The sequence below is a fragment of the Schistocerca serialis genome, chromosome 7 (assembly GCF_023864345.2).
Source record: "Schistocerca serialis cubense isolate TAMUIC-IGC-003099 chromosome 7, iqSchSeri2.2, whole genome shotgun sequence".
In the NCBI taxonomy this organism is placed as follows: domain Eukaryota; kingdom Metazoa; phylum Arthropoda; class Insecta; order Orthoptera; family Acrididae; genus Schistocerca; species Schistocerca serialis.
In genome coordinates, this window is record NC_064644.1 from 92,118,992 (window position 1) to 92,144,038 (window position 25,047).

At 45.1% G+C, this 25,047-nt stretch overlaps 1 protein-coding gene and 1 non-coding gene across 2 annotated transcripts in view; both read right to left on the reverse strand.

The window, feature by feature from the left end:
* LOC126412164 (feline leukemia virus subgroup C receptor-related protein 2) overlaps window positions 1-25,047 on the reverse strand; it is a 755,677-nt gene that overhangs the window by 17,524 nt on the left and 713,106 nt on the right. The gene's annotated exons all lie outside the window — the stretch shown is intronic.
* On the reverse strand, window positions 16,111-16,185 carry Trnas-cga (transfer RNA serine (anticodon CGA)). The gene has a single exon. It is a non-coding gene; the product is annotated as a tRNA-Ser (tRNA).

Sequence of the window (25,047 nt, forward strand, 5' to 3'; positions counted from 1 at the left end):
TAGTCTTTCGAAATAAGCGGAGGTATACGCAAAGTGGTGGCCCATCACGAATTCTTTTCAACTGTGTTCTACAAAAAATAGTGAGAATTTACAATGAAAAACTGATTGAATATAAGATTTCACCAATAATTCTGTGAAGAGGAAACAAAAATATTAGAATAAATTATCTCGCATTTGCAGATGAGTTTCCTATACTTTCTGAAAATGTGACATCTGTTGTAATACAAATTAGTCTTTTAGAACAAAAAAGCCAGTAGGGCCTGTTTAAGAATCTCTGGGGAGAAATCCATTTTTTTTACAAACATTAAAAGTACATCGAAATTTCTGAAAACAGATATTGGCCAAATTGAAAGAGTTAGAAACCTGAATATCTTGGCGAGATAATCCAAAAAATGGTTTGGAAAAAGCTGCTATACAGTAAAGGATACATAAAATGGGTAGCACATATGGTATAACCAAAGACTCTTACAACAAAATAAGCCTGTCTAAAAATGAAAAACAAGGCATTACAGTACAGTGGTGAAGTCAGAATGTATATATGGAAGCGAAAGTCTAGCAGTGAGCTATAATTTAGATAAATCATAAGGAAGATATTACGTCCACGAAAAATTTTGAAAGGTTGAAACATATCAGAAGTAATGGGAAAAATAGGGCTGTTGGTTTTTGTACACTTATAGCGAATGCAAGACAGTAGCTTAACCAAAAACATCTTCAAATATTTGTGGGATAAGATGGCAACGACAAGGTGGATCCACGAAGTAAAAAAAACTGAAGAAACAACTAACAGAAGCGTTTGGCGAAAAAATAGTGAATATGGAAGGATTCGAAGGTAGAAGAATGAAAAAAATTGGTATGGAGTGGTCAGAAGGCAGGTATAAAAAACATAATGAACAGATGAAGAACTCCTGGAAGAAAATAAAAGAAGAACTTATAAGAAAGTGAAATTGGCACGTGGTCCTTAGTTGGCCTACCTGATAAAAAAAGAGAATAAAAAAAACAGATGTGCGCAAAGCGATTGAAAACTATCGTCGTTTGACGGTGTGTGAGATAGAGGCGCCCTGTTCAGGCGTGCTGAAATCCGGACTACGTTCAAAACTAAATGAACATTTAGCTGTGAGAAAGACGTGGTCCCGATGGATTCCTCACAATTCCACCTGAGCACAACATCATGCTACTGTAAACTAGTGTAAGGGAACACGAAAAATTCGAGCGAGGGAATGCAAAATACGACACAACATCGTAACTAGAGATGAACTTGGAAATACGCAAAAGAGCCGGAAACTCTGTTCCAGTCATCTGTCTGGGTGTCCTAAGATGAAGCAAAACCAATAAAACAGACCCTTGCGCTAAGCTTTCGCAGGACAGTGGTCGCCTTCTGTGGTAGCACTGAACACATTACTATAATTCCTTTTAGACAATTGAAGAGCAGTATGCCACAAGTCACCGAAGAAATAAAGAAAAACAACTTAGTGAGGAGGAGTACATTAGTATTTAACGTCCCGTCGGCAACAACGTCTTTAGACACAGAGCAGAAGCTCGGATTAGGGTAGGATGAAGGAAACCGGGCGTGCCCTTTCGAAGGAGCCATACAGGCATCTACCTTAAGCTATTTTGGGAAATCACGGAAAACCTAAATCTGGATGGCCGGATGCAGGTGTGGACCATCGTCTTGCTGAATGCGAGTCCAGTATGCTAGGCACTGCGCTACCCCACTCGGTAAAACAAACCATGGCGTCAGTCCTCACAGCGACAGCTCCAGCTGTGACAGCATGTTAACGATTGGTTAATTGTTGGCGAAAAACATGAAATTAAAGTCTTATTCGCCGTATTCGTCTAATTTATCGCTAACGACTTCCTGCCTGATGCTACTGACTCGTTCCAAAATCATGTTTTTTAGATGCACGTACCAATATCAGAGATTCCAGAACTGATTCGAGTGCATGCAAAAGTGCATAAATTTGATCCCCCTGAACTCAGTGCAGAAACAAGGTGTCCACTTATTTAAGGGGAGATGTAGCCTACCATATAAACATTTATGTAAAAAATAAATTACATCAATAGTTGTTAACTTACGGATCAAATATTTTGCATGTGTAAAGAAAGAGCTCGATTTTAATGGAAAAATAAAGTAAAAGCTTCAAAATTAATTTTTTGCCCCAAATATGAATCTTTAATTTTTTGTTGCCTTTTTTATGAAACCTGTAACTCAAATCCTAATCACGTAATGAATTTGAAAATTCTACTGTCCGATCCTAAGAAAGTTCTACGACCAGTGAGCTACGATCATTAATTAACGATAAAATTTTTATTATTTATAGAATTTTGAATTTTACACATTCAAAATTAAGTTCTTTTTTCTGCATACAATCCTATAAATCAGAAAGTAATAGAGGGATATTGTATTTTTTGGTTACAATGAGAAGCAACATCTTTCGAACAACTCCTGAAAATTTCGTACCATTAGCACATACACTTTTTGAGAAAAGGCTTCGAAGAAGGAAAAAATTTCTAGATGTAATAAGTTTACCCCAATTTTAAAATCCTCCATACCGATACCCCCATCCTCCATGTACCTCTTGTCTCTATTTCTAGTGTGTCCGGCCTGTGTTTGCAGGTAAGATAGTGACCTGGCAGCTTTCTTTACCATGGTGTAAAATGCTTTTGTTGTAAATATACCTGGATCCCTCCTCCCATGAATTATGGACCTTGCCGTTGGTGGGGAGGCTTGCGTGCCTCAGCAATACAGATAGCCGCACCGTAGGTGCAACCACAACTGAGGGGCATCTGTTGAGAGGCCAGACAAATGTGTGGTTCCTGAAGGGGGCAGCAGCCTTTTCAGTAGTTGCAGGGGCAACGGTCTGGATGGTTGACTGATCTGGCCTTGTAACATTAACCAAAACGGCCTTGCTGTGCTGGTACTGTGAGCGGCTGAAAGCAAGGGGAAACTACAGCCGTAATTTTTCCCGAGGGCATGCAGCTACTAGTTCAGTCTACACATCTAAGAACCAATGGCGGAAATAATAGAATGGTTCAGTAGTGGGGTCAAAATTCATAGTGAAAGGATATCAGTGATTAGAATAGCTCTTGACATTGCTATCCTCAGTAAGAGCGAAGAAGAATTACAGTAGATTCTCAATGGAATGAAGAAACTACTGAGCGTAGAATATGGACTAAGAGTTAACCGAAGAAAGATGAGAGTAACATGGAGTAGCAGGAATGAGGTTAATGATAAACTCAACATCAAAATTGGGGGTAACGAAGTAGACGAATTAAAAGAATTTTACGACGTTTGAAGCCAAATGACACATGATGGACAAATCAAGGAGCACGTAAAAACAGAAGTATACTAGTATGAAACATCGCCCCTAATTTGAGAAAGGAGTTTCTAAAACTGTACTTTTAGACGGCTGGAAAACCGGAAAAGAATAGTTTCGAAGAGTATGAGATGTGATGCTGAAAAGAATTTGATAATTAGGTGGACTGACTGACAGTGTAAGGAAGGTGGTGGTTCTCGACAGAATCGGCGAGGAAAGAAACATGTGGATAACATCTAAATCTACATGATTACTCTGGAATTCACAATTAGGTACCTGGAAGAGGGTTCATCGAACCACCTTCAAGCTGCTTCTCTACCGCTCCTCTCTCGAACAGTGCACTGGGAAAACGAACATTTAAATCTTAACATGCGAGCTCTGATTTTTATTATTTCACTATGGTGTTTATTACTCTTTACGTAGGTGGCCGCCAATAAGTAATTTTCACACCCTACGGTGGAAGTTGCTGATCAAAATTTCATTAGAAATGCCACAGCGAAAAACTCTTTTCTTTCAATGACTGTCACCCGAATTCGTGAATGATATCCGCGACGCCCTTTCCCCTGTTTCGCGATAGTACAAAATGAGCTTGCACGATCCCCTCGCTTCTAAACTGATACTGTTATTACTCAGCTTAGCCGCTAGTCCGTAGAGGGTGGTATATGTGACGTACAGTATGACTGGTCAGCATTTCCACCCGGAATTGACGAGTGTAAGTCGGACCTTCCTTGATCCGCCTTTGTGGGTCGTGTCGTCGGATTTCCTCCTTTCCCGGTTCAGCTCTCGTAAATATCGTCCTGTGCAGATTCTCCATTGGCGCATTGGATGTCTCTGTCGTTGGTAGCTAATTATCTGAAATTGCTATCGATCAACTTTGGTGTATCTATTTACTCGAAATTCAGAATGCCGTAATATCACTTTTATTCCTATTAGATCAATAATGAAACACTCATGTCACAAACTACTCGTAACCGAGACCTTGGCTACCATCGAACAAGACAGGAAGAGCGCTTAACGCCGACTGCCGACTTTGGCGCACAGTCCTTATTTCTTGCTAGTTTCGTCACGGTTCGTGGATTTCCGATCAAGTTCGTACTTACTAAGATATGCATTTGTTAATGAACGGGTGTGAATTTTAACGAGGAAAATTTATGATAAATAGTTTTAAACATCCAGAGGCTCCTCCTAGTATTCATGTTGTCATAAATGACTTTAATTATTAAATAGAAATAAACAAAATCGGTGACTTTGGCGCCAAGATGGCGGTACTTCTCGTCATGTATATTTCCCAGCCTGACGCTTGATCCTACAGTCCAGCGCCGAGCCCCACCCCACTACGCGCGACATATGGTCGCTTCGTCACCTAGCCAGCCAGCGTGGGAAATCCTCTCCGACTCATTGCCGGCTACGGACTACAGCACTTCCTAACTATCGTGAATACATCAATAAGAGACAATTTATTAAAACTGGTAAAAATGTCTTCCACACGTAAGAGGCACCTTACAAGCTGCCCTTCTTTTATCTTTCTCGATGTCTTCCGTCACCCTGTCCAAAGCGGGTCCCACACCTCGAAGCAACTGATAAGAAGAAGGGACAGGATGACATGTGTTAAGACATCAAGGCATAACCTCCACGATAGTTGAGGTAGTTGTATAGGGTAAAAATTGTAGAGGAAGACAGAAATAGGAATATATCCAACAAATAATTGAGTGCTATTCTGAAACGATGAGGTGCGCGCAGGAGAGGAATTTGTGGTGGGCTACATGGAACTAGTCAGAATAACCCTTCTAATCTTCAGTGTTCTTCCGAAACACACCATATCAACAGCTTCTATTTTCTTCTTATCTGAACTGTTTCTCTTCCACGTTTCACTTCTGTACAAGGCCGCTCTAACATTTAAATTTTCTATTTCATATTAACAACGTTTATATTCAGAAACGCTTTCCTTGCAACTGCAGATCTGCAGTTTATACCCTCTCTACTTCGGCCAGCGTCGTTTATTTTCTAACTCAAATGGCAAAACTCATCCCACGCTCTTAACAGTTCATTTCCCAAAATGATTCTATCAAGATTTTTATTCGACGCTATACCATTAAGCCTGTTTCATATTTGCTGATTCTCATCCTATAACCTCTTTTTCAAGACACTATTCATTCCGGTCAGCAGAAACAATTAAAATCGCTCAAAAGAGGAAAGGCCGCTGGATCTGATGGGATACCAGTTCCATTTTACACAGAGTACGCGAAGGAACTTGGCCCCCTTCTTGCAGCGGTGTACCGTAGGTCTCTAGAAGAGCGTAGCGTTCCAAAGGATTGGGAAAGGGCACAGGTCATCCCCGTTCTCAAGAAGGGACGTCGAACAGATGTGCAGAACTATAGACCTATATCTGTAACGTCTATCAGTTGTAGAATTTTGGAACACGTATTATGTTCGAGTATAATGACTTTTCTGGAGACTACATATCTACTCTGTAGGAATCAGCATGGGTTTCGAAAAAGACGGTCGTGTGAAACCCAGCTCGCGCTATTCGTCCACGAGACTCAGATGGCCATAGACACGGGTTCACAGGTAGATGCCGTGTTTCTTGACTTCCGCAAGGCGTTCGATACAGTTCCCCACAGTCGTTTAATGAACAAAGTAAGAGCATATGGGCTATCAGGCCAATTGTGTGATTGGATTGAAGAGTTCCAAGATAACAGAACGCAGCATGTCATTCTCAATGGAGAGAAGTCTTCCGAAGTAAGAGTGATTTCAGGTGTGCCGCAGGGGAGTGTCGTAGGACCGTTGCTATTTTCAATATACATAAATGACCTTGTGGATGACATCGGAAGTTCACCGAGGCTTTTTGCGGATGGTGCTGTGGTGTATCGAGAGGTTGTAACATTGGAAAATTGTACTGAAATGCAGGAGGATCTGCAGCGAATTGACGCATGATGCAGGGAATGGCAGTTGAATTTCAATGTAGAGAAGTGTAATGTGCTGCGAATACATAGATAGATAGATCCCTTATCATTTAGCTACACAATAGCAGGTCAGCAACTGGAAGCAGTTAATTCCATAAATTATCTGGGAGTACGCATTAGGAGTGATTTAAAATGGAATGATCAGATAAAGTTGATCGTTGGTAAAGCAGATGCCAGACTGAGATTCATTGGAAGAATCCTAAGGAAATGCAAGCCGAAACCAAAGGAAGTAGGTTACAACACGCTTGTTCGCCCACTGCTTGAATACTGCTCAGCAGTGTGGGATCCGTACCAGATAGGGTTGATAGAAGAGATAGAGAAGATCCAACGGAAAGCAGCGCGCTTCGTTACAGGATCATTTAGTAATCGTGAAAGCATTACGGAGATGATAGATAAACTCCAGTGGAAGACTCTGCAGGAGAGACGCTCAGTAGCTCGGTACGGGCTTTTGTTGAAGTTTCGAGAACATTCATTCACCGAAGAGTCAAACAATATATTGTTCCCTCCTACGCATATCTCGCGAAGAGACCATGAGGATAAAATCAGAGAGGTTAGAGCCCACACAGAAGCATACCGACAATCCTTCTTTCCACGAACAATACGAGGCTGGAATAGAAGGGAGAACCGATAGAGGTACTCAAGGTACCCTCCGCCACACACCGTCAGGTGGCTTGCGGAGTGTGGATGTAGATGTAGATATACTTCAATTTTTGTTCCTGACGAAATTTTAGCGTCATCGGCAAGCTTTAAATACACCGTACTGGCAGCAATACACCCATCAACAAACGTTTTGCATCATACTAATTGTCGTTCACGTGTGTTGTTGCTATCATGACTGTTCCTGTACCTATCGAAAATCCACCCCTGATGATGTGTTTGAACACAAACACAGTTACCACGAGCGCTGTTGCTTGACCACGACGTTACTGCGGCAGGCAATGAGGACGCTTTAGTCGGCTTATAGAGAGATTTTATCGCGAAATTTCGCGAGGACACGCTAAACCATTTGATAGTACACTGAAGAGCCAAAGAAACTGGTACACCTGCATAATATTGCGCAGGGCCCAACGATGTGGCATGGACTTGACTAATGTCTGAAGTAGTGTTGGAGGGAACTGACACAATGAATCCTGCAGGGCTGTCAATAAATCCGTAAGGGTACGAGGGGTTGGAGCTTTCTTCTGAACAGCACGTTGCAAGGCATCCCAGATATGGTCAATGATGTTCACGTTTGGGGAGTTTGGTGACCAGCGGAAGTGTTTAAACTCAGAACACTGTCCCTGGAGCCACTCGGTAGTAATTCTGGACGTATGGGGCATCGCATTGTCCTGCTGGAACTGCCCAAGTCCGTCGGAATGCGCAATGAACACGAATGGATGTAGGTGCTCAGACAGGATGCTTACGTACGTGTCACCTGTGAGTCGTATCTAGACGTATCAGGGGCACATGCCACATGCCTCTCACCATTACAGAGCATCCACCAGCTTGAACAGTCCACTGCTCACATGCAGGGTCCATGGATTCATGACGTTGTCTCCATACCCGTACACATCCATCCGTTCCATGCAATTTGAAGAGAGACACGTCCGACCAGACAACGTGTTTCCAAACAGTCTTTGTCTGTGTTGACGGGCCTAGGCGAGGCGTAAAGCTTTGTGTCGTGCAGTCATAGAGGGTACACGAATGGGCCTTCAGCTCCGAAAGCCCATATCGACGATGTTTCGTTGAATGGTTCGCATGCTGACACTTACCGATGGCCCAGCATTGAAATCTACAGCAATTTGCGGAAGGATTGCACTTCCGTCACGCTGAACGATTTCTTCAGTTGTCGTCGGTCCCGTTCTTGCAGGATCTTTTTCCGGCCACAGCGATGTCGGAGATTTGATGTTTTACCTGATTCGTGATATTCACGGTACACTCGTGAAATGGTCGTATGGAAAATTCCCATTTCATCGCTACCTCGGAGACGCTGTGTCCCATAGCTCGTGCGCAAACTATAACACCACGTTCAAAGTCACTTAATTCTTGATAACTTCCCATTTTAGCAGCAGTAACCGATCTAACAACTGGGCCAGACTCTTGTTGTCTTATATAGGTGTAGCCGACCGCAACGCTGCGTTCTGTCTCTTTACATATCTCTGTATTTGAATACACATGCCTATACCAGTTTCCTTGGAGCTTCAGTGTATATGCACAACAGTCTCGAAATCATTCAGTGTGCGGTGCGTTTTGCTTATCAACACTGTATTTCTTTACTGTAACGCCACCGTGTGTTTCCGATAACGGGCACGGGAGGCCAAGTGCAATAATATTGTGATCGGATGGTTCCTATGGGTAGAACGCCGTACTGTAATGGACTGGAGCATTACAGCTAAAACTAAAGCACCAGTAGAGACGAATGACAGGCGTCTGTGGAATAGAGTGAACGTCAATCACGCCACTAAGGACAATCGCGACTAATGATCGGGTCCACTTCATCACGTTGCGCGCAGAACGCTTGTCAATCATGGAAATTGCTCAACGTGTGCACCGTAGTCAAACGGTTATGGTGCGGACAAGGAGTCGCTTCGTACTGACAAGCAGCGTTGAAGACTTATACCGTACAGACCGGCCAACTTTGACAAGTCAACAGGATGATCGATATCCACGACTTATGAATCAAAGGAACTGTGCGCTGAGTGATCCAGAACTTAATTTGGCGTTAGAAGAAGCTACAAGGCGTCACGTATCACCTTCGTCGCACACCACAACGCCTTGGACTCCGTTAGAGATGGGCAAGAAAACATGCAGAATGAACGCCACAGGATTGCTGTCGCATGCTCTTTACTGACGAAACTAACATCCGTTTGTTCCATGTGTAAGGTTACTAGTTTATTTTTTGGTATTCAATGAAAGTGATGTGAGCTCAATTTTTATTCGATGTGTCGTACTTCATATTTGTATACTGGATATTTTTCAAGCAGAAGTCTTCAATAGCCGATATTTTACGCCACAGAAATTCTGAGTACAAGCAGTATGATCTTTGGTTGTCAGTAGCATTCAGAGAGAAATACACTCCTGGAAATTGAAATAAGAACACCGTGAATTCATTGTCCCAGGAAGGGGAAACTTTATTGACACATTCCTGGGGTCAGATACATCACATGATCACACTGACAGAACCACAGGCACATAGACACAGGCAACAGAGCATGCACAATGTCGGCACTAGTACAGTGTATATCCACCTTTCGCAGCAATGCAGGCTGCTATTCTCCCATGGAGACGATCGTAGAGATGCTGGATGTAGTCCTGTGGAACGGCTTGCCATGCCATTTCCACCTGGCGCCTCAGTTGGACCAGCGTTCGTGCTGGACGTGCAGACCGCGTGAGACGACGCTTCATCCAGTCCCAAACATGCTCAATGGGGGACAGATCCGGAGATCTTGCTGGCCAGGGTAGTTGACTTACACCTTCTAGAGCACGTTGGGTGGCACGGGATACATGCGGACGTGCATTGTCCTGTTGGAACAGCAAGTTCCCTTGCCGGTCTAGGAATGGTAGAACGATGGGTTCGATGACGGTTTGGATGTACCGTGCACTATTCAGTGTCCCCTCGACGATCACCAGTGGTGTACGGCCAGTGTAGGAGATCGCTCCCCACACCATGATGCCGGGTGTTGGCCCTGCGTGCCTCGGTCGTATGGAGTCCTGATTGTGGCGCTCACCTGCACGGCGCCAAACACGCATACGACCATCATTGGCACCAAGGCAGAAGCGACTCTCATCGGTGAAGACGACACGTCTCCATTCGTCCCTCCATTCACGCCTGTCGCGACACCACTGGAGGCGGGCTGCACGATGTTGGGGCGTGAGCGGAAGACGGCCTAACGGTGTGCGGGACCGTAGCCCAGCTTCATGGAGACGGTTGCGAATGGTCCTCGCCGATACCCCAGGAGCAACAGTGTCCCTAATTTGCTGGGAAGTGGCGGTGCGGTCCCCTACGGCACTGCGTAGGATCCTACGGTCTTGGCGTGCATCCGTGCGTCGCTGCGGTCCGGTCCCAGGTCGACGGGCACGTGCACCTTCCGCCGACCACTGGCGACAACATCGATGTACTGTGGAGACCTCACGCCCCACGTGTTGAGCAATTCGGTGGTACGTCCACCCGGCCTCCCGCATGCCCACTATACGCCCTCGCTCAAAGTCCGTCAACTGCACATACGGTTCACGTCCACGCTGTCGCGGCATGCTACCAGTGTTAAAGACTGCGATGGAGCTCCGTATGCCACGGCAAACTGGCTGACACTGACGCCGGCGGTGCACAAATGCTGCGCAGCTAGCGCCATTCGACGGCCAACACCGCGGTTCCTGGTGTGTCCGCTGTGCCGTGCGTGTGATCATTGCTTGTACAGCCCTCTCGCAGTGTCCGGAGCAAGTATGGTGGGTCTGACACACTGGTGTCAATGTGTTCTTTTTTCCATTTCCCGGAGTGTAAGTGAGAGTCAGGTGTTGGTTACGCTGCTGTGCGGTGTGAAAATACAAAGTCTACAACTTTGCTTCCGCCGTTTTCTATTGAATTTCGGGGCTTTATTGTGAAAAAGTTACAAAAATATTATGGTTCATAGCATTTGCCATCGCTGGCCACTACATTCTCTTATCTTTCGGATAGCATACGAATCTCGTGGCAGAATAACCGGGCGTCTTTTGTGGGGATCCATGAATCGATTCAATTTTGCACTTATTCATATGATCGAAAGTGCTGGTCAGCCAGACTGTATGCCACTAATCGAAAAAGGTGGTAGTCAGAGAGAGCAACGTATGGAGAATACGGCGGGAGGGATAGGACTTCTCATTTCAACGGTTCCGTGTATACTTTGACGGCTTTTGCGACATGGGGTCGACCACTGACCTGCTGCAAAATTACCTTTACGTGTCTGTCACTGTATTTTGGCCGTTTGGGTTTCAGTGCTGGGCTCTAACGCATCAATTGTTTTTAATAATGATGTCATGTGACTGTCTTCGTCTGTTTCAGTAGATACGAAAACGTTCTGTCTTCCACCAGCATGCCGGTTCAAAAATGGTTCAAATGGCTCTAAGCACTATGGGACTTAACTTCTGAGGTCATCAGTCCCCTAGAACTTAGAACTACTTAAACCTAACTAACCTAAGGACATCACACATATCCATGCCCGAGGCAGGATTCGAACCTGCGACCGTAGCGGTCGCGCGGTTCCAGACTGTAGCGCCTTGAACCGCTAGGCCACTCCGGCCATGCCGGTCTTCGACATCAAAATCACAGTTCTTAAGACGTTGAAAATATTCTCTGCACGTTCTTCCACTAATAGTTCCCTCACCATTGGTCTTACCCAGCATTTTAAGAGCCACAGCCGCAGATTTATTCATGTTAAAGCAGAAAATGAAAACTTCCCTCAAAGGCCGAGAAATGGGTACGTAAGTTGACGTACTTAATCGAGAACAACCTTCTGATGCAATCACAAATCGACTAATATTTTTATGAAATTAGATGACTAAGCTTATTGTATTACACCTACGACCAACCACCTGAACCCCACTTGCCGCTACTGCCGTCTATTGCCAAACGTCGGAAGCAAAGTTGTAGACCTAATAACTAGCAGAACACAGAGATGCAAATTCAGAGGATATTGGTTTTTGGGAAGTATTATTTGGTAAAGACTGATTTGAGAAGTTTGAAGATACACTGATAAGCCAAAACGTTATGACCACACCCCAATGGGACTTTGGATGCTGCCTGATGGCGATGCGGGCACGTGACGCAGTAACAGAAGTATGTAAGCGGAGCAGACATGGATGGGGGATCATCCTAGCTATGGGCTGCAAATGGAGAAATCCATTGACACAAGCGACGTTGACAAAGGCAGATTATTATTACGCACTGCCTGTGAACGTGCAGCTCGACAACGGCGGACCTGGTCGACTGTTCACGTGCTACTGTCGTGAGCATCTATGGAGAGAGGTAGAAGGACAATGAAACTACCGTAGGCGCTAAATGGTTGGAAGCCCACGACTCTTCAAAGAACGTGTGGTTCGGAGGCTTGTCTACTCTGTAAAGTAGGATGGATGGTGACTTGGGGTATCTCTGCCGAAACAGCACAATGCTGGTGCACACGCAAGTGTTTCGGAGCTCACCGTTCATCGTACATGGTTGAATATGGAGCTCCGCAGCAGACCATCCCTACGTGTTTACATGTTGATCCAACGACATCGTTAGCTACGATCGCAGTGGGGGGACCATCGGGAATCGACCGTCAATCAATGGAAACGTGTCGGCTCTTCAGGTGAATCACATTTTTTCTACACTAGGTCGGTTCTCGTATCCACAAACCCAGGCTGCTCGAAATGTGCAGCGCGCCACGGACGCAGGCTGGTGGAAGCAGTATTATGTTATGAGAGACATTCCCCTGCGCTTCCATAGGATTTTTTATAGTAAACGAAGGCACGCTGACTGCTGAGAACCACATGCATCCATTCGCGTTTGATATCTTACCCGACGGCGGTATCGTCTTTCAGCAATCCGTGTCTCGGAGCCAGTACAGTGTTACAGTGGGTTGATCAGCATTATAGTGAACTCATGTTGAGGTCTCGGTGACCAAATTCGCCTGATGTAAATCTTGTGGAACCTATCTGGGTCGCTACTGGGCGCCATCACCTTATACGCAAATCAGCGGTCCGATATTTACGCTAATTGCATGACATGTGCGTAGACATTTAATGACACATACGTCCACAAACCTACTAACAAGCTCTCGTATCCCTCATCAGCAGAATCAGCGATGTATTTCGTTCCAAAGAAGGACAAATAAGCCGTTAAGCAGATGGCCATAATGTTTTGGCTCATCAGTTGTTGCTCCATTTGCTGGCTCGCGCGTACTTTATGACGAATTGCTGAAAAGCAAATTTTCTGTATTTACTCTTTATGGCTTAGGGTCAGTTAATTTGATGTCGAGACGAGATTAAGCAAAATTGTCTGTTCACATGGCTAGAATTCAGGGCTACAGTTTGACTACTCCTTTGCTGTTTCAGTAACGTACTATATGGCAGTGTGATAGACACATAAGAAAAAGTTTTGCATTACCTCGGTTCCGAGAGTTCCTAAACCTGTACAGAAAATTGGAATGGAGATCAACATAAACATCATTTCCGCCCTTTTTATTGCTCATGAAAACCACACATTACATGTTGTACCACCATACAGCGAGACCTTCAGATGTGGTGGTCCAGATTTCTATACACACCGGTACCCCTAATACCCAATAGCGCGTCCTCTTGCATTGATGCGTGACTGTATTCGTCGTGGCATGCTATCCACAAGTTCATCAAGGCACTGTTGGTCCAGATTGTCCCATTCCTCAATCTATCCCAGGCATTTTCGATAGGGTTCAATGTCTGGAGAACTTGCTGGTCACTCAAGTCGAGTGATGTCGTTATCCTGAAGGAAGTGCACGAGGGGGGCGCGAATTGTCGTCCACGGAGACGAATGCCTCGCCAATATGCTGCCGATATGGTTGCACTATCGGTCGGAGAACGGCATTAACGTATCGTACATCCGTTACGGCTCCTTCCATGACCACCAGCTGCGTACGTCGGCCCCACATAATGCCACCCCAAAACAGCTGGAAACCTCCACCTTGCTGCACTCGCTGGACAGTGTGTCTAAGGCGTTCAGCCTGACCGGGTTGCCTCCAAACACGTTTCCGACGATTGTCTTGTTGAAGGCATATGCGACACGCATCGGTGAAGAGAACGTGATGCCAATCCTGAGCGGTCCATTCGGTATGTTGTTGGGCCCATCAGTACCACGCTGCATAATGTCGTGGTTGCAAAGATAGACCTCGCCATGGACGTCGGGACTAAAGTTGCGCATCATGCAGCCTGTTGCGCGCAGTTTGAGTCTTAACATGGCGTCCTGTAGCTGCACGAAAAGCATCATTCAAAATGGTGGCGTTGCTGCCAGAGTTGCTCCGAGCCATAATCCGTAGGTAGCTGTCATCCACTGCAGTAGCAGCCCTTGGACGGTCCGAGCGAGGCATGCCCAGCACAGTTCCTGTCTCTCTGTATCTCCTCAATGTCCGAACAACACCGCTTTGGTTCACTACGAGACGCCTGGACACTTCCCTTGTTGAGAGCCCTTCCTGGCACAAAGTAACAATGAGGACGCAATCGAACCGCGGTAATGACCGTCTAGGCATGGTCGAACTACAGATAACACGAGCCGTGTACCTCCGTCCTGGTGGAATGACTGGAACTGATCGACTGTCGGACCCCCTCCGTCTAATAGACGCTGCTCATGCACGGTTGTTTACATCCTTGGGCGGGTTTAGTGACATCTCTGAACAGTCAAAGGGACTGTGTCTGTGATACAATATCCACAGTCAACGTCTATGTTCAGGAGTTCTGGGTACTGGAGTGATTCAAGACTTTTTTTGATGTGTGTATGTTTTTTAATAAGAAGTGATTTTTGTAAAGATGGTTTTAATTGTCAAGGAATGAGTTTGATTATTCGCAATATAGTTTTTGAACGCTAGTCTCTTTTCAGTTATTTTATAATTCGAGTTTCTACTCATGTCTTTTCACGAATATTTTCTTTTGCAATTGTGTGTCACCGCATTGCACTGAGCGAAATACGCTGCTATGCACAGCTGCTTTTCCTTGCACTACGCTAGACGGGGTTTCTTTCCTTTAGTTGGTTCGTTGCTGCTCTGCATTTTTTTATTTTCATGACTTTCGAGCAGTACCAAATTTCCGTTGCCACAAGGTAAGCCACAAAATTTGTTAGGGCCAGTTTAGCGTCGCAGTCTGGACAGAGTAAGATCACTCTTAGTAAAGCGTTGAATTTAAAAATGTAGGCAAAGTTTGTCCAGATTTTATTTGTTGTGCAGACAGTCTCATTCTTACAGTGAAGTGTTACATCCGCTGAGTGTCATTTAATGTTTGGAATTTTATGTAGTCCTTTGCGTACGTTAATTTCCAGGACATTTATTGAAAGCATTTTGGAAATTAATTCTTTAGATTTGTAATTTTCTGTGTAATGTTCATTACGTTAGTTATGTGACGTCAAGCATTGTAGCTCCGTTCACTGCACTGCACGATAAAGAGTTTTTCAGAACTGTTTTTTGAGTATACAGTTTTACGTTTTCTAATTTTTTTTTAAAATTTGGAAATTTGTGGTAAGTTCTTATGGGACCAAACTGCTGAGGTCATCGGTCCCTAAGTTTACACACTAATTAATCTAACTTAAACTAACTTACGCTAAGGACAACAGACACACCCATGCCCGAGGGAGGAATCGAACCTCCGACGGGGGAGCCGCGAGGATAGTGACAGGACGCCTCAGACAGCGCGGCATTTTTTTATATACATAAAAGTTATTTGCAGTACAGTTATACAGTTTCAGACTGATTCGGCGACTCTTTCATCAGACAGCTTTCTCGTAAACACGCCTGCATTGTTCAGGTTCACATTCAAATCAAATGGTTCGAATGGCTCTGAGCCCTATGGGACTTAACATCTGAGGTCATCAGTCCCCTAGAACTTAGAACTACGTAAACCTAACTATCCTGAGGACATCACACGCATCCATGCCCGAGGCAGGATTCGAACCTGCGACCGTAGCAGTCGCGCGATTCCGGACTGAAGCGCCTAGAACCGCTCGGTCACCGCGGCCAGCTCACATTCGAAACACGTATACACTAAAGTTTAAGAATGGGAAAGCAGATTACTTTACAATTACAACATAGTAGAAAAACATAAAACATGACAGTTACACGTAACAATCGCTGATAACGTGAAACTTCCTGGCAGATTAAAACTGTGTGCCCGACCGAGACTCGAACTCGGGACCTTTGCCTTTCGGGGGCAAGTGCTCTACCAACTGAGCTACCGAAGCACGACTCACGCCCGGTACTCACAGCTTTACTTCTGCCAGTACCTCGTCTCCTACCTTCCAAACTTTACAGAAGCTCTCCTGCGAACCTTGCAGCACTAGCACTCCTGAAAGAAAGGATATTGCGGAGACATGGCTTAGCCACAGCCTGGGGGATGTTTCCAGAATGAGATTTTCACTCTGCAGCGGAGTGTGCGCTGATGTGAAACTTCCTGGCAGATTAAAACTGTGTGCCCGACCGAGACTCGAACTCGGGACCTTTGCCTTTCGCGGGCAAGTGCTCTACCAACTGAGCTACCGAAGCACGCCTCACGCCCGGTACTCTCAGCTTGGTCGGGCACACAGTTTTAATCTGCCAGGAAGTTTCATATCAGCGCACACTCCGCTGCAGAGTGAAAATCTCATTCTTACTGATAACGCGTTTGGAGACAACGCGGTAACACCAAATGCCTCCAACAACACGTCTCCCATGTCAGTGAGGTCTTGTGGAGTGATGCTATGGGGTGGCTTTATATGGGACAAGCGTACATTTCTGGTCGTTGTTGAGGGCAACCTCACCGATGTACAGTGCAGGGGCGAGATTCTATAACCAATAGTGGGACTGTATTACCAACATTTTGGTGAGAATTTCATCTCGTGGATGATAACTCTCGTGTTCATCTTGCTGTACGCTGCAGACTGCAGTGACCTGCCTGTTCCCCGGACATGAACACAATCGGACATGTGTGGAATAGACTGAAACGAGCTGTTTTTGGAAGTCGACAATGACCGAGAATTCTCCGCAACTTACGCAGGATCACCATTAAAAAGTGGAGCAGTCTGGACCAGGGCTGGCTTGATGAACTGGTTTGCTTCAACTGATTCACGGCAGAATCCGAGGAAGGGGACGTTCAACCACGTATTGACTTCGCTCAGGTGTCCTGTGAATAAATTTATTTATTTGATTCGGTGATCTGGACGCATTACAAATGATTATATACAAATGCTGTCTAACCAATTTTTACTTTCTACGTCATGAAATTCGAAGTAAAGGAGTGATGCAAAACTTTTGTCGACGTGTTAGTAACTCCCAACAATTCCTTAAGCCAAAGTAATCAGGTGAGGGTCTTACATTGAGGTGACAAAAGTCATGAGATAGCGATGTGAAAATAGCATACAGATGGCGGTAGTATCGCGTGCACGAGATATGAAAGGGCAGTGCACTGGCGGAGCTGTTATTTGCACTCACGTGGTTCGTGTGAAAAGGTTTACAACTTGATTATGGCCGCCCGCCGGGAATTAATAGCTTTTGAACCTGCAATGGTAGTTGGAGCTAGAAGTATGGGACGTTCAATTTCGGAAATCCTTAGGGAATTCAGTATTCGTAGATCCCCAGTGTCAAGAGTGGGCCGAGAATATTGAATTTCAGTCATTATCTCTCCCCATAGACAACGCGGTGACCGACGGCCTTCACTTAACGAACGAGAGCAGCGGCGCTTGCGTAGTGTTGTCTGTGCTAACAGGCAAGCAACAGTGCGTGAAGAAGCAGCAGAAACCAGCGTGAACGCACGGCGAAAGTATCCGACAGGAGACTGTGGCGAAATGTGCGTTAATGGCCTGTGGGAGCAGACGACCGGGTGAGAACCTTTGCTAACAACACGACATCGCCTGCAGCGACTCTCTTGGGCTCGTGACCATATAGGTTGGACCCCAAACGACTGCACAACCGTGCCCTGATCAGATGGGTCCCGATTTCGGTTCTGATGGTAGGGTTCGACAATGGATCGGATCCCAGGAAGTTACGGCAGTGTGCAAGCTGGTGGTTGCTCCATAATGGTGTAGGCTGTGTTTACGTGGCCGAGTGGTTCTAGGCGCAACAGTCTGGAACCGCGCGGCCGCTACGGTCGCAGGTTCGAGTCCTGCCTCGGGCATGCGTGTGTGTGATGTCCTTAGGTTAGGTTTAAGTAGTTCTAAGTTCTAGGGGATTGATGACCTCAGAAGTTAAGTCCCATAGTGCTCGGAACCGTTTGAACCATTTTTTGTGTTTACGTGGAATGGACTGGGTCCTCTGGTCCAACTGAACCGATCATTGACTGCAAATGGTTATGTTCGGCTACTTGCAGACCGTTTGCAGAAATTCATAGACTTCATGTTCCCAAATAACTGTGGAATTTTTATGGACGACAATGCACTAAGTCACTGGGCCACAACTGTTCGTGATTAGTTTGAAAAACATCCAGGACAATTCCAGAGAATGATTTGGCCTTCCAGATCGCCCAACATGAATCCCACGAACATTTATGGGACATAATCGAGAGGTCAGCTCGTGTACAGAAGCGGCAGCACTTTCGCAGTTATGGGCGGCTATAGAGGTAGGATGGCTCAATATATCTGCAGGTGACTTCGAACGACTTGTTGACTCCATGTCACGTCGATCTGCTGCGCTACGCCAGCCAAAAGGAGATCCGACACGATAATAGCAGGTATCCCGTGGTGCTCACTGAGTACACTTGCACATGTGTGACGCAGGAAGTTTCGAAGAGTGTGCGCGCGCGCGCGCGCGTGTGTGTGTGTGTGTGTGTGTGTGTGTGTGTGTGGCTCGTGCGCGCGCGACCCGCTAGAGTCATCAGCCAGCTGGGAGACCTCGGCGAACAGCCCAGCGTGGACGAGACGGTGCGCTATAGGCGGACTCAGATCGCGCCACTCCGCGCCCGCCGGGGATCGATCCGCAGACGGCGCCGAGCGCAGCCGGTCTGGCAGAGGCGTGACTCAGCGGGATTAGTTCGTCTGCGTTCCGCCGCACGGTCAGCCAAAGTGGGCGGCCCTGACGCAGCACTTGCCGCATAATAGCATGTGGCGTCCACAAGAAACCCCTGACGAGTAACATTCGGCGTGTCCTGTGGCATCCGGTAATACAGAAGTAATATTTTTGTTGCCGTTACGAGCTATTCATAGCATTGCCGTACCTAAAGAGTGTGTTGCCATCTGTTGGCAACCCTTGTAACTACGTGAAATACGTAAAAATAGTTTCGTTGTGAAACATTCTATTTAAATGTTATTTGATAGATACATGGTGTTTCACATAATGTGTTTTCAATGCAACTTACAACATAATAAGTGAAATAAATATAAATCAATCAATAGTTACTCTTTCTGTGGAGTTATGAACATACATTGTCCGACAGTACTCGTGCTTAAGCGTTCCGTATGCGAGGTTTGTTCAAAAATTTCCGAAAGTTTATCCACAAAATTTTTATACGCCTACTTTTTGCTTATTGTGCATGGTCTTCTTCGAAATACTCTCCTCCACAATTGATACACCGCTCCAACACCGTTTCCACTTCCGGAAGCAGTCTCGGTACGCCTCTTACTAGATCGCGCGAAGCGCCGTCTGTGATTTTTTTTTTCCCCTCTCGTCTATCGTTGCAAATCTTCGTCCTTTCAACAAGGTTTTCTTCTTCTTCTTCTTCTTCTTCTTCTTCTTCGTCGTTAGGACCCTTCAGGATGACGTGTGGCTTCTTTTACACGTCTTCTTTCTTCCCAATACCTCTTCATTCTCTCGCTTCTTTTGTTTCTTTCTTCTTCTGTTTCTTTCTTCTTCTGTTAAGACAACTCTGATTTTGGTGTCCGGTCGCTTATGACCATCCACCAACCCTTTATACCTCTCCCTGTCCTGTACTGCTGCCTGAAAATTCCTTTCGTTTATTCCTACAGCCTTCCAGTCATCTCTGACTTCCTTCACTCATTTGTTTCCCGTATGACATGTTGCATTCCATACCTTCTTTGTGAACCTCTCCTCATTCATCCTCATGACGTGCCCAACAAATTGTAACCTCTTCTGTATCTCGCTCGATATGGGTTCAGTATTTTCATACACCACCTGTCGTGTTCTGTGTATCCAGATATCTCCATGTTTTCCGGTGCCCCATATGTGTCTCAAAATTTTCCGCTCTTCCTCCTCCAGCTGTATACAAGCTCTCTTGCCGAGTGTGATAGTTTCTGATGCATACAGTGCAGCATTTCTTACAGTTGCTGTGTAACGTCGCAGTTTGGCATTACGTGACAGATTTTTCTTGCCACACGTTGTTTTCACCGCATATCTGAGCTGCAAAAGCTGTGCCCTATCTACTGCGCTACTGTTGCTCTGTATACCACCAGTTATCTTCTCCCCAAATAACGAAAACTGCTGACTTTCTCAACCACTCGGCCATTTATCTTTCAGTCAGACTGTGTTCAATGTCTTTGTCTTCTTATAAGCACCGCGTGGGATTAGCCGAGCGCTCTCAGGCGCTGCAGTCATGGACTGTGCGGCTGGTCCCGGCGGAGGTTCGAGTCCTCCCTCGGGCATGGGTGTGTGTATTTGTCCTTAGGATAATTTAGGTTACGTAGTGTGTAAGCTTAGGGACTGATGACCTTAGCAGAAGTCCCATAAGATTTCACACTCATTTGAACATTTTCTTATATGCAATCTTCAGTCCGATCTTTTCTGCTGTTTCGGCTAGATTTTTTAGTGCTGTCTTTGCCTCTTGTCCTGTTTCATTTAAGGAGTGCCATGTCATCTACGAATGCCAGTCAGTCCACTGTTGCATTATGTTTGACCTTGTACCCTATTTGCACACCTTTGATCTTCATGTTACTATTTAGTTGTCTCCACTGTCTCACTACTTCGTCCAAAACCAGGTTAAATGAAATTGGCGACAGTCCATCCGCTTGCCAGACTCCTGTTTTTATTTCGAACCTGTCTGACAGCGTGCTGCGATGCCTGATCCTCGCATTGGTATCGCTTAACGTTTCCTCCTCAGGGGACACGGCCTTAACGTAGCACTGTCTGTGCGGGCGAGGTGGTTTGCGTGCTCTGGATCCGGAGGGCTACGCCGGCGGTAGCTTAGCTACCAGAAGGTTCACCCAAGCTGGACAGGCTAAAGGGGAGGAACCACGCAAAGCGTGTCCCACAATGAACTATCGATATATTGTATCCTATCCTATTCTATCCTAAGCCTATCTTTTTCCCTTATCATTCTCAAAGGAAATTGTAGCGGGGAAAGGTCAAAAGCTTGAGGGGCGGAAGAAGATGGCCAGTCATTTCAAAAGAAGATCTGGCGAATCCCAACGGTCATCAAGGCGGATGAACCTTCTCACAACAGAGTGGCGCCTGTACTCCAGTGGAGCGACCACAAAAGGCGTGTAATCCCAGTGGAACAGCCTCATTACGTCCTCTGGGGCTAACCGCCTTATTTGTAACCACGCTACTGCAAATGCGGTAGCCAAAATCGGAACTTCGGCATGTGAAGCATGTGATAATTACAAACAGGGTTTTCAACTTTGGAAATAAAAAAAAAGTCCGCAGGGGCCAGGTCTGCAGAATACGGAGGATGAGGCAGCACAGCGATTTCGTTTTCCGCGCAATAGTCACGCTGCAACAGAGATGAACGTACGGATGCGTTATCGTGATGCAAAAGCTATGAATTGCCTCGCCACATTTCAGGCCGTTTCCTTCTCACATTTTCTCGCAGGCGTCGCAACAAGTCGCGACAGTACCATCTATTAATGGTTTGTGCCTGTGGTACGAATTCTACATCTACATCTACATCTATACTCCGCAAGCCACCTGACGGTGTGTGGCGTCTAACATTCTGCGTGGTATCTGTTTGTTCTACATCGTGTCTCCCTACCACTTTCGCGTAACGACGCTATGAGCATGTTTTTTAGGGAATTGACTAGTTTGAACCTGGGACCTGTTGCTGGTAAGGAGACGCCAGACCACACATGACATGTAGAGTTCAGAAGAGTTCAGTAAGACTAGCGATGATATAACCAAATACTTAATGATTTCAGCGTCAGCTCCACTGCACTCCCTGTAAAAGAATCTTAATACTAACTAAATTTAGTGGAAGGGGTTCAAGGCTTTCCTATTTTTAGTTAGCTGGTAAAATAACGTCGAAAAAGCAGTTAAGTTTACCATTGGAAATTTGATTCTACTCACAAAACATTGTTTATAAATTGCACTATTGATAAAAGGAAATGTTTTAATTCAGGATGGTAAAAACCAACTGCGCTCAACAAAAATGTGAACGAATATTCCCTGAATGGGTTTCCAAGTTCTACAATGGAACGAAGGATGACCTATGCCATATCACATCTATAATCTAGGTTTAAATTAAGTTTCACAAAAGAGAAAACTATCAAAATGGTCTACAGTGACCCTCAATTATCTTTAATTACTTATCTAACTTGTCGTAAATTACAGTGGCTGATGTGGCTTCTCAATAACTATATAACAGAAAAATCATCGCATTTCAGATTTTTACTTACAAGATGGTAAAAACCAACTGCGCTCAACAAAATTGTGAACGAATATTCCCTGAATGGGTTTCCAAGTTCTACAATGGACCGAAGGATGACATATGCCATATCACATCTATAATCTAGGTTTAAATTATGTTTCACAAAAGAGAAAACTATCAAAATGGTCTACAGTGACCCTCAATTATCTTTAATTATTTATCTAACTTTTCATAAATTACAGTGGCTGATGTGGCTTCTCAATAACTATATAACAGAAAAATCATTGCGTTTCAGATTTTTACTTCAACTGCCAAATGTGAACACCATAAGCTTTAATTGACGATCGACACTAGTATTACGCAAAAAGGGGGTGTAACAGATGAGACTTCTGCAGTTCTGAGTGAAGCTTTATGCGCTGTTATGAGGCATCGCGTGCGTTCATTACCTTGTCGGTGTTCATCAGGGAGCGGCGGGCAGCACATATCCGCTCACCTCACCGTCTCGGAAGCAACATTCTCCTAACTTCTCCTTACTACAATTTACCGAAGTTGGTTTAAAAAAACTATCTGGCTGTGTTTTCATCTGACCAATCAGGGTCTCAATGTTAACCTTAAGCTCCGCCTACAAAGATTCTGTCTATCCAATGAGAAACGTTATACCTTTCGTGGTGGAGCAATGTTTTTAAAGTTTGCAACGTAACAGAGACGCGAAAAAGTCTCACGCTAAAACTTGCTGCTGGTGTGGTCCTTTTAGTGTTATCGTAAGATCTATACTGTTCTTCTGGAGGGCTCTAGCTTTTAACATGGTATGGGGGGTGATCCCAGCGATTAGCTGGCGACGTGGGTGTCCGTCCCTTATCGTAGGGCCTTCCAGTTTAACATGGTTCTGCTCTCGGCTTCTGTTCTCGTTTCTCCCCTCGGAACTGCGTCTGTCTCACTGTGGGAAGGTATGACATGCATTTAGGCATTCCTGTGTTAGTCTGTGGTATTCCATTTGCTCACTCGTTACTCGTATTACATTGGTTAATGTAATGTCACGATTTATTCGGAGCTATGTGACATACTACTGGATTTGCTTATCATGTCAGGGTTTTCATGGAAGGTGTTGGATTTGCCTGACACCTTACAGGCGGAGGGTACCCAGAGTACCTCTATCGGTTCTCCCTTCTATTCCAGCCTCGTATTGTTCGTGGAAATAAGGATTGTCGGTAGCTTCTGTGTGCACCCTAGTCTCTCTGATATTATCCTCATGGTCTCTTCGCGAGATATATGTAGGAGGGAGCAATATACTGCTTGACTCTTTGGTGAAGGTATGTTCTCGAAATTTTAACAAAAGCCCGTACCGAGCTACTGAGCGTCTCTCCTGCAGAATCTTCCACTGGAGTTTATCTATCATCTCCGTAACACTTTCGCGATTACTAAATGATCCTGTAACGAAGCGCGCTGCTCTCCGTCGGATCTTCTCTATTTCTTCTATCAACCCTATCTGGTACGGATCCCACACTGCTGAGCAGTATTCAAGCAGTGGGCGAACAAGCGTGTTGTAACCTACTTCCTTTGGTTTCGGCTTGCATTTCCTTAGGATTCTTCCAATGAATCTCAATCTGGCATTTGCTTTACCGACGATCAACCGTTTTGTCATCTCTGCGACAATCTAGAGAAGGAACTACAGTGCAGTCTTCCTCTGTGAAACGGCTTTGGAAAAAGACATTTAGTATTTCGGCCTTTAGTCTGTCATCCTCTGTTTCAGTACCATTTTGGTCACAGAGTGTCTGGACATTTTATTTTGATCCACCTACCGCTTTGACATAAGACCAAAATTTCTTAGGATTTTCTGCCAAGTCAGTACATAGAACTTTACTTTCGAATTCATTGAACGCCTCTCGCATAGCCCTCCTCACACTACATTTCGCTTCGCGTAATTTTTGTTTGTCTGCAAGGCTTTGGCTATGTTTATGTTTGCTGTGAAGTTCCCTTTGCTTCCGCAGCAGTTTCCTAACTCGGTTGTTGTACCACGGTGGCTCTTTTCCATCTCTTACGATCTTGCTTGGCACATACTCATCTAACGCATATTGCACGATGGTTTTGAACTTTGTCCACTGATCCTCAACACTATCTGTACTTGAGACAAAACTTTTGTGTTGAGCCGTCAGGTACTCTGTAATCTGCTTTTTTTCACTTTCGCTAAACAGAAAAATCTTCCTACCTTTTTTAATATTTCTATTTACGGCTGAAATCATCGATGCAGTAACCGCTTTATGATCGCTGATTCCCTGTTCAGCGTTAACTGTTTCACATAGTTCGGGTCTGTTCGTCACCAGAACGTCTAATATGTTATCGCCACGAGTCGGTTCTCTGTTAAACTGCTCAAGGTAGTTTTCAGATAAAGCACTTAAAAAATTTCACTGTATTCTTTGTCCCTGCCACCCGTTATGAACGTTTGAGTCTCCCAGTCTATATCCGGCAAATTAAAATCTCCACCCAGAACTATAACATGGTGGGGAAATCTACTCGAAATATTTCATGATGAACTAATTCTTCAAAGTCAAAGAAAACTATCTGCGTGGATTTGACATTTGATCTGACCTGACGAGCTCTTTTTG